Raw genomic sequence first — 12006 nt, 5'->3', positions numbered from 1 at the left:
GCAAGCATGATAGGTCCTTATAGTTATGTGTTGACTACTAGGCCTTAAACAAGCTAATCATCAAGGACAAGTATCTTATCTCACTTATTGCAGACTTATTCAACCAACTTGGAAGTGCGAAGTGGTTCACCAAGCTGGCTTTGAGGTTAGGTTATTACCAGGTCAGGATCACATAGGGAGAGTAGCCAAAGATTGCATGTGTCACCCGCTATGGCTTTTATGAGTTCCTAGTCATGCCATTCAAACTCACCAATACTCCGACCATATTTTGCACACTTATGAACAAGGTACTTCAATCGTTTCTTGATCATTTTGTTATGGTTTATCTTAATGATATTGTGATTTATAACCAAACATTAGGGAGCATGTAGACCACTTGAGAAAAGTGCTCAAGGTGTTACAGGTGCATAAACTATTTGTGAAGAAAGAAAAGTGCTTATTTGCCCAATGAGAAGTACCATTCATAGGCCATATAGTGAGAGGTGGCAAGATACGCGTAGATGCTGGCAATGTCCATATAATTCTAAATTGGGAACCGTCAGCCAAGGTGATTGAGTTGAGGTCATTCCTTGAGCTGATCGAGAGCTTCATCGAAGGCCACTCAACTATAGCCACACCATTGATTGATTTGTTCAAGAAAGGGAAAACGTGGGAGTGAAGTATCAAGTGCTAAGAAGTTTTTGATCGGTTGAAATGGGCAATGATCGAAGAGCTAGTGTTGGCCTTGTCAAACCATGCTAAGCCATATGAGGTGCATACAGACGCATCAGACTTTGCGATAGGAGGAGTGCTTATGCACGAAAACCATCCAATTACGTATGAGAGCCAGAAGCTTAACGAAATCAAATGTAGGTACGCATCTAAGAAAAAGAGATGATAGTAATGGTGTACTACTTGAGCACTTAGCAACATTACTTGTTAGGGTTAAGGTTCGTGGTCAGAATGGACAATGTGACAACCAGCTACTTTCAGACACAGAATAAGCTGGCCTCTAAATAGGCCCATTGGTAGGATTTTCTTACAAAATTTGATTACAAGTTAGAGTACAAACTAGGGTGGGTGAACATAGTGGCTGACACCCTGAGTAGGAAAGTGAACCTTGCTACCATTAGCCAACCAAAAGGTTTTTGGTGCCATGTATCAGAGAGAGGCTATCATATGATCCTATAGCCAAGGTTCTCATTGAGCATGCCAAGCAAGGTAAAACTAGATGATTTTGGTTACAGGATGATTTGTTGTACACAAAAAGGTAATAGGCTATTTGTGTCGCAGCATGAAAAACTCTGTAAAGAGGTGATGTAAGAGTGCCATGACTCAAAGTGGACTAGTCACCTAGGCATGCACCACACCTTAACATTGTTAAAGGATCAGTACTACTGGCCACACATGAAGGATGATGTTGAAGCCTATGTGAAGACTTGTCTTATGTGCCAATAGGATAAGGTAAAGCTTAAGCCATCGGTGGTCTTTTAGAGCCTTTGCTCGTACCAGAGCAACTATAAGAAAGCATCACTCTGGATTTCATAGTCGACCTACCTAAGGTAGAGAGGTTTAAGAGTATCATGGTAGTGGTGGATAGGTTTTCCAAGAACGGAATTTTCATTCCAGCAACTGAGGAATGCCCAGCTAATGAGGTAGTTCATTTGTTCCTAAAGAATATGGTGAAGTACTGAAAAGTACAAAAGACCATTGTTAGTGATTGGGACAAGCGATTCACAAGATAGTTCTAAACTGAGTTGTTCAAGATGTTAGAGTCAGACTTGAACTTTTCCACCAACATGTATTCGCAGACCGATGGGTAGACTAAAAGAGTGAATGAACTGTTGAAGGTCTACCCTATGCAATATGTGAATGCCACGCAAAGGGACTAGCCAAAACTGGTTGATGTCACCTAATTCTCATACAACCTACAAAGTAGTGAAGCAATAAACTAGAGTCTTTTTGTTTATGATAGGTCAACAATCACTAACACCCAATTCTATTGTTGCAGGCTATATAGGGCCTAATCTAATAGTGTACAAGTTTGCCAAAGCTTGGCAGGAGTAAGCCAACTTGGTTAGAGTCTATCTATATAAAATCGCAAAGAGGTCGAAGAAATGGGCAAACTAAAAGAGGAAGAACGTGTAGTTATAAGTGAGAGACTTGATTTTGGTGAAGCTGTACCCCATTGTGTGCCAAAAAGGCTACACAAAGGCCTAGTCTGAAGGTATAAGGGACTTTTTTAAGTTTTTAAAAAGGTAGGCAAGGTTGCCAACAAGCTGGATATGCCATCCAAGCTAAACCGATGTTTCATGTTAGCATGCTAAAGCCGTTCCATGAGAACAAGGGGGATTTATGATGGATAGAGTTAAAGCGTGGCCATTGAGAGCCAGGGCCTCACATGAGAAAAAGGTCCATAAAATTTTTACTGATTGAAAATTAAGGCAAAAGAATTATCAACCAAGATAGGAGCACTTGGTGCGATGAAAAGGACTTCCAAACAATAAAGTGAGTTAGGAACCAACAGAGGACCTATGGTAGTTTTAGGATCAGATCAGGCAATCCCACGCAAAGGATACAACAAGGGCATCATGAGATCATGAAGGGGAGAATGTCATGCCTTAGGCGGGTGCACTTGGCACCTAAGCCTGAGAATTAACGACCAAGACTCAAACACCAAGGACAGTTGTGAGGGTTTGCATAATGAGCTTGGTAGAAAAGTCTAACTATTCACATATCACTTAAGCCTGTTGCATAACCGAGGCCAAGCATACATTATGCCCGTACCGCACCTAGGTGGATAAAAAAGATTAGACTAATCCAAAATCTTCCAAGAGCATCCAAGATCAACAGCACTCAATGTAGGATATGATTGACCCTTAGAATTATGAAGAGCCTTATGTAATATTGTGTATTAATGTGTAATCCCTAATTTTTAGGGATCATGTAATCTCTTTGATTTTAGGAGTAGCCACACAATGCTAGGGCTATAAATAGAAGGTTGCCCCTTCCTCCTTTATACATTATCAAACACTTGTTTTCAATAATATACAAAGCATAGTCTAGCATTCTATGGCGTTCTCTTCTAACTTGCGTATGATGTTTTTCCTTCTTATTGCTTACCTGCACACTTTTTTAATAGGCTGAACTTAGGCTAAGGTGTTCATTTCCAAGCTTAAGGCTGCGTAGATTTAGGCTTAAGACTAGAGCCCATGACAAAAATACGTTGCCAACCAAGGTGACCCGCCTATGGTATGTCATGGCATTCTTTCATTAGCATTTATCTCAAACCTCCTATTTTCGCACAAACAATCAAGGATCCTTTGTCATTAAAACCCATTTACTTACCAAAAGTACTTGGACTTCTCTTCTTTTACTAGTTTCAGAATGGTATTGGCCTGTGGGTTTTTCCTCAAATTATATTTAATTAGCTTGTGGATATCTATTGTGACTTTACTAGCCACTATTGGGGTAATTCTCCTAAGGACAACCAACTCTGCTCATCTACTCAATGCATCTACCACTTAATTAGTTCTTCCAACTATGTGCTCAAAATAAAATTTAAATTTGACTAGAAATTCTTACCATCTAGCTTGCTTAGCAATGATCTTCAACTAGGTGAGAAATGACTAATTGTCGTATTGTCCGTCTTCATGATGAATTGTGAACCCAACAAATAATGCCACCATGCTCTCAAATAATGGATTACAACTAGAAGTTCTTTCTCTTGAACTGTATATCTCTTTTCGATTTTGTTCAACTTTTGACTTTCAAATGCTATTAGGTGCTGTTCTTGTAAAAGCACTCCCCTAATAATGAAATTAGATGCATCTGTTTGAACTTCAAAAGGCTTTCCAATGTCAGAAAAGCTAAAACAGGGTCTTTCAGAATGGCTTCTTTCAATCCCTTAAAAGCCTCTTGACATTCACTTGTCCAACACCATTTATTCTTTTTTTTTCAATAGCTTTGTAAGGGTCATGATTCTACGATAGTACTTTTCCACAAATCTCCTATAATAATTGGCCAATCCCAATAATGAACAGAGTTCACAGACATTCTTTAGTGTTGCCTACTTTTTAATAGCCTTAACTTTTTTCATGTCCATTTGAATGTGGCCTTGTTCAACAATGTGGCCTAAAAAGTGAATTCGTGTCTAAGCAAATGCACATTTCTCTCTTTTAACATACAGTTGGTGGTCTTGTAGTCTTCGAAACACAAGACACAAGTAGTCTTGGTGCTTTTCCAATGTATAACTATAGACCACTATGTCATTTAAATAAATGATCACAACCTTGTCAAGATAGTTATGGAACACCTGATTCATTAAAGTACAAAATATGACAGGGGCATTAGTCAATCCAAAAGGTATAACAAAAAATTCAAATGCACCATACCACGTTACACAAATGGTTTTTAGCTTATTTTCTTTAGCAACTTTGATCTAATGATAACTAGATCTCAAGTCCAATTTGGAGAAGTACTTGGCCTGGCTTAGTCAACTAAATAAATCTACAATAAAGGGAATAGGATATTTGTTTCTCGTAATGACTTTGTTCAAGGCCCTATAGCCTACACATAACCGCAAACTCCCATAATGTTTTTTATGAAATAGCATGGGTACCCCAAATGGTGCTTTTGATGGTCTAATAAACCCGACTTGTAAGAGTTCATCTAATTGTTTTTTCAATTCAGCCAACTTTGGTGAAGCCATGCAATATGGGGCTTTAGCTGGCAGTTTAATTCCTAGGATAAGTTAAATCTCATGGTCCACCCATCTTTAAGGAGGTAGAACCTTAGGCAATTGCTCTGGCATTACATTCATAAACTCTTCCAATATCTTTTGCACCCATCAGGTATCGGTTCCAACTCAATCCCCTATTTGTAATTCGACATGGCCATATAGAAGAGCTCTCATCTCTTTAACCTTTTCTTGAATTGTAATGCTAAAATCATTTTTTTCTTACTCTTAGAGAGGATCATGGTCAGCACAACACTCGAGCATTCCCCCAAGAATAATAGATAACTAGCAGTAAGGATTTAGGATCACTTGAGCCAACATCATGAAGTCCAATCCTAGGACAACATCAAAGTCATCCATGAGGGAAAGCGTGAAGTCTACATTTCTTTCCCATGGCCCCAACTTAGTTATCACACTGTTAAAGCTTTCACTGATCTTAAAGGCTGGTAATTAACCACTTTCATTTGCACATAGTCATTATTAACCTTGAGACCACACCTTTTTGTTTTCTCTGTTGTGATGAAAGTATCATTGCACCCGTATCTACCATGGCCTTTGTGGTCTTTCCATTGAGAACTAGGTTTATATACATAAGACTTTTTTTAGGTTTTTTCTTTATCATGTTTAGTTGGGTATGAAAAGCACTAAATAATCGTATTGAGCCTATTCTTGCTAGTTCTTTTTCAACTTCTTTGATTGTCTCAGGCACTTTAGAGAACTTTTGAGAAGAGGCTCTCATAGCATTAAAGGCATCTAGATGTGGGCATTCAGCCACCTAATGTAGCCCCTAGCATAAGAAGCAAGTTGACGATTGCTTTAGCTTGAAATTCAATGCATTGTTTACCTTGGGTTGAGTATTGACTCAACTAGAAGGTTTCTTATCTGATCCTCCACTAAAGGGTCAGTTGACTCTGGTCATTTTTCATCCATTCACAAAACTGGAGTTATTACCACCTAATGGAGGATTTTTTCGTTTTGAGGGGCCATCATTATAATCATGAAGAGGTTCGGTGGCAACCATGGCTATGGCCACATCTTGCCCCTTCTATCTTTACAATTCCATCCTGGCCTAAAGTTTAAGGCCTTTCAGGAAATAGAACATCTTGTCCTTTTCAAACATATCTCTAATGTCCAACATTAGGGTAAAAAGCTCCTCACAAACTTTCACACCGTTATTGTTTGCACCAATTCTTAAAACTTCTTTCAGGCCATATACTTCACATTCTTAAAGAAGAACTGGCTTTTCAACTGTTACTTGAGATCCGCCCAAGTTTTAATAGGGCATTCATCATTTATAAATTTTGAACACCACTATAGCTTGGCATCCCTGACAAGGTACATTGAAGCCATTGCAACCTTATCCTCCTCTAATTCTGTGCACAGCTTCAAAGTATTGTTCTACGTCAAATAGGAAGTTCTCAAGTTCTTTGGTATCTTTTGACCCCTCATAACATCGAAACTCTGGCACCTTGGCCTTTTTTTCTTTTTCAATTGAGTCAGAACTCGACTTGGCCACATCCATTTGTAGCACACTCACTTGGGCCTTAAGCTACTCAAACTCTCTTTGGAGGACATTCAAGGCATCTCTGGTTTCTTCACCTAAGCTATGTAGAGTATCAAACAACTCCTGCTGGAATGTTTTGATCTCCCTCAATTGATCATGAGTTACCACATGAGTTTTTAGGGCAGCCACCATGGCCTCAAGCTCCTCGATCCTCTATTGGTCACTAAATCCACCATTCGTAGCCATTTATCAATTCTCTAGCACTTCTCAACCATACTCTGATACCATATGTCACGGGCTAAGCTTTCTCTTAATGAAGCAATAGACCATGTGGCACTTGAATGGATGCTTCCACACAAGTCAGCCTATGATAGTTCGATATCTTAATAGGTAACCAAGCCACAAGTTAATCTTAAGCATACACAACAATATATCGGGGCAAAATGGGAGTACACCAAGGCAACCCTGACGTTCTCGTATAAAAAAATGTTTTATCTTTATCGAGAATAATACAATGAGTCTTTCCACCATCATTGAGGCTAGAAGGGCAGCCTTAGATGAGTGGTCTAGCATGTATCTTAGCCAGTGAGGTAGCCCAACAATACGCTGATTGCTCACCCTCTCTAAAGAGCTAATGAGATTTTATAGTTATGCTACCAAGAACCATTATAATGTTTGAAATGGGGACATTTTTTCCTAGCACATGAGATCTACCCTACCCTTGGCACCTTTACCCCATCATGACCCTATACATGGGTGACTCATGACAACCTATGCCGGGTCATGGCCCTATACAAGGTTGGCTCATGACACTGGGCTTGGTGTTTGGTGAGGTTGAAAAGTGAAATCCCCAGAACTTGAATGTTGTGGTCTTGAAACTATTGCTGCAGGTTGATTTGTGGGAGCAAAATTCGCCATGTTTCCAGAAATCGAACCAGAATTTCCTCCTGGCACAGATGGTGTTAACGACGTGGATGGCACTGGTGAGAGAATTAGTCTAGATAATATTACTGGATTTAGAGATGGACTTGGTGATGGCGCCATGAAAATGACAGGTGAAGAGGATTGCATCGGTGTTGGTACAGACATAGGTGCTGACACTACTGTTGGACGTAAAACGGCTGGTAATGCAGGGGAAGACCCTAGTGAAGGACTAGGAGCAAAAGACAAGGAAGGACGGTTAACAGGCACACTGGTTGTCCGATGACCAGATTGCCCTGTTGAAAAAGTTGCTAACATGTTTGGAGGGGCAGTGGAACTCAATGCCACAAACGGTCGTGGGACTCCAGGATGAGGCACCTAGGCAAGAATTATCGGTGGAGTCAGTTGCCCAACATTGCTCAGACCTAGGGATGCAGAAGTGCCTAACCAGCCTGAGGAGCTTCCTGCAGGTACCTCTGGCTGCTCTTGTAGCTGTCTTGATGAAACACAATGTAGTTTGGGGAAACAAAGGCATCGATGGTCTTGTGCCATGGAGACGCCCCAGAGCTTGGGGCTGGCTTCCAGTAACTGGTAGTGAAGATAAAAAGCTAGGTTGAGTTGATGGAGGATTTGGATTCGAAACAAGAAAATCTCTAGGAAGGCCAATGTGACCCAAAGGATGCATCCGAGGCATATATGGCTTTGATAATACTTGTCTTGGCACCTGTGCACTGGATGAACAAGGGATGAGTTTTGAATAATTGAGTTGTAACCAGCAGCAGGAGCTGGTCGTGGCCTAAAGAGCGAAGGCAGGTTTGAAGAATAGGAATGTGCAAGTACAAAACTACTGAGAATTGGTGCCGAAAAATTTTGCAGTGTAGGGCCGGTAGGGAACCATGAATTGTGGTATTGAAATTGGCCTTCCGGAGAAGCTATAGTATAAGTTGTGGCTCTTGCTGATATAAAGCAGCATCAGTTACACGCGATACAGCTGTGCTTGCGTTTGACTTAGAACATTCACATCACTCCCAGATATTGTAGGCACCGAACTAGTACCTAAATTTCCCTGCAGAAAAGGTATGAATAGTTATTTTCATAATGCAGTAGCAATGCCGAGAACAGCAGGAGCGACAAAATAAACAGAAAAATAGTAAATAAAACCACGCGTAAGCAGTAACAGTAAATAAATAACGTTTCTAGATCTTCATCAATTTCCTTTCACGGAGAGTTTCTGTTGATGTTTAGAGTGATGAAACTCATCAGTGCAACTGCTCCATCAGCTTTCTTAAAGGTGTCAGCTGATAGATGAACATACAAACTCTTCATAAGCATCCTGGGTTTCATTACCATCAGGTGATGAAATTTCAAACTGACAATGAAAGACTAGCTATAAGTCAATAATGCTTCATTTAAGCCTTGAAGTATATATTTAAGGTAGATCTTTCTTAAGCGAGAAAATAGAAAAAGGTTCAGTTCAATTAACTTAGAGCTATTTTCTCCCAGCCCAAGGAATTACCTTCTCTCCCGCATTTGCTTTAATGCCACAAACTTGAACTTTAGCTCCAGTTTCTTGATTTGCAAGGTGAAAGGTAAATTATAAATTTTCTCCTCAAAAAGAGCATATCATGTATATGTGCATATATATGTATGTACGACCGCATCGCACACCTAAACGTAGAGAGCAAGATCTTCAGTTGGTCTCAATGACCTCAATAGTATATCAGCATCAATAGAATAAAATAGGACAAACCAAATACTTATCTTTTCTAGTCGCTTCTTAGTATCACTACCAGGACCAAATATTAGACCAGCAAAATTGCATCCAGGATATTCTTTCATCTGCAAAGGTAATACGCTACCATAATATTTAAATGTTTTATGCACATAAGGAGAGGATGGAAGGAATTAATTAATTTTTAGAGAGAAAAAAGCTTTGCTATGAAAGTCAGAAAATTTTGAAGGTTAACAATCCATTATAGCAATTAACCCAGGAAGAGTTGTTTCATTTTGGAGCAGTTGACACAAAAATGCCACAGCTTCTCTGATGATAACATATGAGTTATGAGCATGGCAGCCTTCTTAATCAGCAAATTACCTGCTCTGTTATAATACTATCATTAGGTTATTCAGATTGAAAGTGTCCCACCATGCCACTTTCCACTAAGGAACAAACAGGGCAAGTGCAATCAGGGTCAAAGCAAAAATTTTTCGCTTCGGGTGGATGACAAGATAAAAATAACGCATATATATAATTTAATTATAATTAAAACAATAACAAAAACCTCTTTAAAAAAAATAGTAAAAAGGCATGATAAATTCAAATGAAATAGTAATCTGATTGAATGAAAAATATAGATTTTCTTTTGACAAGTAAAAGAACATATACATTAAAAATATTATAATTCATATTGTATTTTTAAAGATTTAAAAAAAAACTTTTAAGTCTAACCAATATTTTTCTTCGAAGGTACGATAGAAGTTGCAAAAGTTTTAAGAAACTAAAGGAGTGATGGGAAACAAAAGAAGAAAAAAAAAAAAACGAACATTACATGTCCAATCAATGTCTTAGATAAATGACCCTGTCATTTTCTGCCAGAATTAACCTATACAGCAGCATAAACAAATAAGACCAACCACGAAACAGCTTCGCATGCGCTTAGGGCCGAGTAATGTATCTTTCACTATTTAGCTTTTTACTGAGACCACATATCACTAAGTCATCAGTGATCATCAGATATTCTGTGGTTTGAAACAATTATGTTTAATTCTTTCGTCAAACTTACAATGCCTAACCATGACATATTACAAAGAGAAATAATCTTAATTCCAAGTATTCAAAACCAATCAGTCCAATTATATTCAATTCTATTTGACGCGGCTTATTCCACTTCTATGCAATTTGCTTTCTGTATCTATCATCCAAACTAAAACTAACATGCTGATAAAGAAGATAGGGATATTTAGATCAAAGGAGATGTATGTATAGAATCCATGCTTACCAGGAAAAAAAAATTCAAATTTGTCAATCTCGACAAAGTTTTCAATAAAACTTTCATCTGCAAGATTGCCATTAATTACCTAAAAATAATTTTTCTTTCAGCAGTACAATTAAAAATGCAGGAAAAGGGTGACATAAGAGAATTAGGTGCACTAATATGTCAGTATAAAAATGGGCTTACAGGAATAGGAATTGTTGCCTCTTTCAATAAAGGTTTATAATCTGCTGGTGCTTTGTAACTTGAAATCAATTTTACTATTTCACCTAGAAGTCCAACAAAAGCATGATGAAAAACTAAATAAATTTGAGAAAATAAAAAAAATATCATCTGGCAAAAGCAGTCAAAGTTACCATTAGCTTCCCATCTTTCAATCACCAAGAGTTCTGATTTCTACATTCACAAATTCCATGTAAGTTGGAAACATAAAATGCCCTATAAATCAATACAATAAAAAGAAATTAATAGAGGATGCAATATTAACTATATTTCTACCTCACTTTCAATAAGTTGAGTATCAGAAGAGCTTTTAACAGTATTCTGAGAAGCTAATGGTGAGCCTCCGTTATCCCCAACATCCAGATTTCCAGACTTCAGCTGCTGTGTAATCTGAGCCACCCAAGTCTGCTCAAAATTTGGACCACCATAAAGGCAGTAATGTCACTTAATGGCACCTGGAAGGAGAAGTTTCCATGCTAGGAAATCACTCAGAAACTGACATTTTAGCACCCAATCGGATAAGGAAATGTTAAATAGCCATCACATGGCAATATAAATATTCCTCCCACAATCCAGGGCTACAAATGCCTCCAGCTCACTAACTCAAGATAGTTTAAACTTGTTGAAAGAACTTCTAACATTTGACACTTAAAAGCTCAACAGTGAAAGGAGGAAGAAGTTCAAAGAAACTTTTTAGGAAAATAATTAGGATCAGAAAAACAAAATGACTCTTATATGCACCTGCAAAGAATTGACCAAATACCTCATAAGCTATGGCTCTACCCCTTCTGACAGCAGCATCCTGTGTCAGATCAGGACCCCATTTTTTTTCCTCTGAATCTGGTCCATATTATCTTCATTGGCAGTAGCATTTCCTCCGGGTTTTTTACCACCTCGGAAGATAGGAACCAATGAACCTGACAATTTATTTTTTTGGTATAACAAAGCCAGTCTTTGCAGCAAACCTTGAGACCTTTGGGCCCGTAGTTGATGCTGTGGATGTGGTAGTTGTTGCAGACATGTTGACAATGTGAGGTCCAACAGCAGATGTCTGGTCAACCTTTGTACTCATCCTGAATTCTCAACAACTTCCTACTGTCCCTGACATATGTATGTCGCATATAAAATTAGTAAAAGTTGAGAAGGAATCCAATGATACTTTAAGTTGTCAAAGAAAAAGAAGGGTTAAAAAACTACCAACTACTGATGATAGAAAGGAAAGCAGATAAAAGAATTTGTTAAGCGTCAATTCTTCATTTCGTCTTAATGTAAAATCTTATAGTATGATTCAATAGCAACAAGTTCGAGCCAAAGTAGAGGCAATACTTAAGCTTAAAAAGTCAGCATTTAATGCGTGTTTTCTCTTAGATGGATTGGCTATAGGACCTTGAGGCGGGCAAAAGAGAGTTAGTGCAAGAGAACTTGAAACATGGAAAACAAAAACCTTCTACCAGAAAGAAGCCCCATCTATACAACTGATATAATTATCAAATTTAAGAGCTTTCAGTGAGGACTGATTTTCGCATTGTGGAATTGCACGTAGATGTAATTTCTAAGAAAATAGTTTATAATCGACCCAAATCTTTTCCTTGAAAAAAAAGTAACTGCACCGATCTTATTGTTTCAAATGCTAAAAACATATTGTTCAG

At 38.4% G+C, this 12006-nt stretch overlaps 1 pseudogene; it reads right to left on the bottom strand.

Moving 5' to 3' along the window:
* Positions 1 to 8214: 8214 nt before the first annotated feature.
* Positions 8215 to 11452, bottom strand: LOC149514709 (uncharacterized; annotated as a pseudogene).
* Positions 11453 to 12006: the final 554 nt, after the last annotated feature.

Source organism: Durio zibethinus, chromosome 15, assembly GCF_047325235.1.
Source record: "Durio zibethinus cultivar Kanyao isolate XHJ-2024 chromosome 15, ASM4732523v1, whole genome shotgun sequence".
In the NCBI taxonomy this organism is placed as follows: Eukaryota; Viridiplantae; Streptophyta; class Magnoliopsida; order Malvales; family Malvaceae; genus Durio; species Durio zibethinus.
The sequence above is the reverse complement of the archived record's forward strand: the minus strand, read 5'-3'. Positions and strand labels throughout refer to the sequence as shown.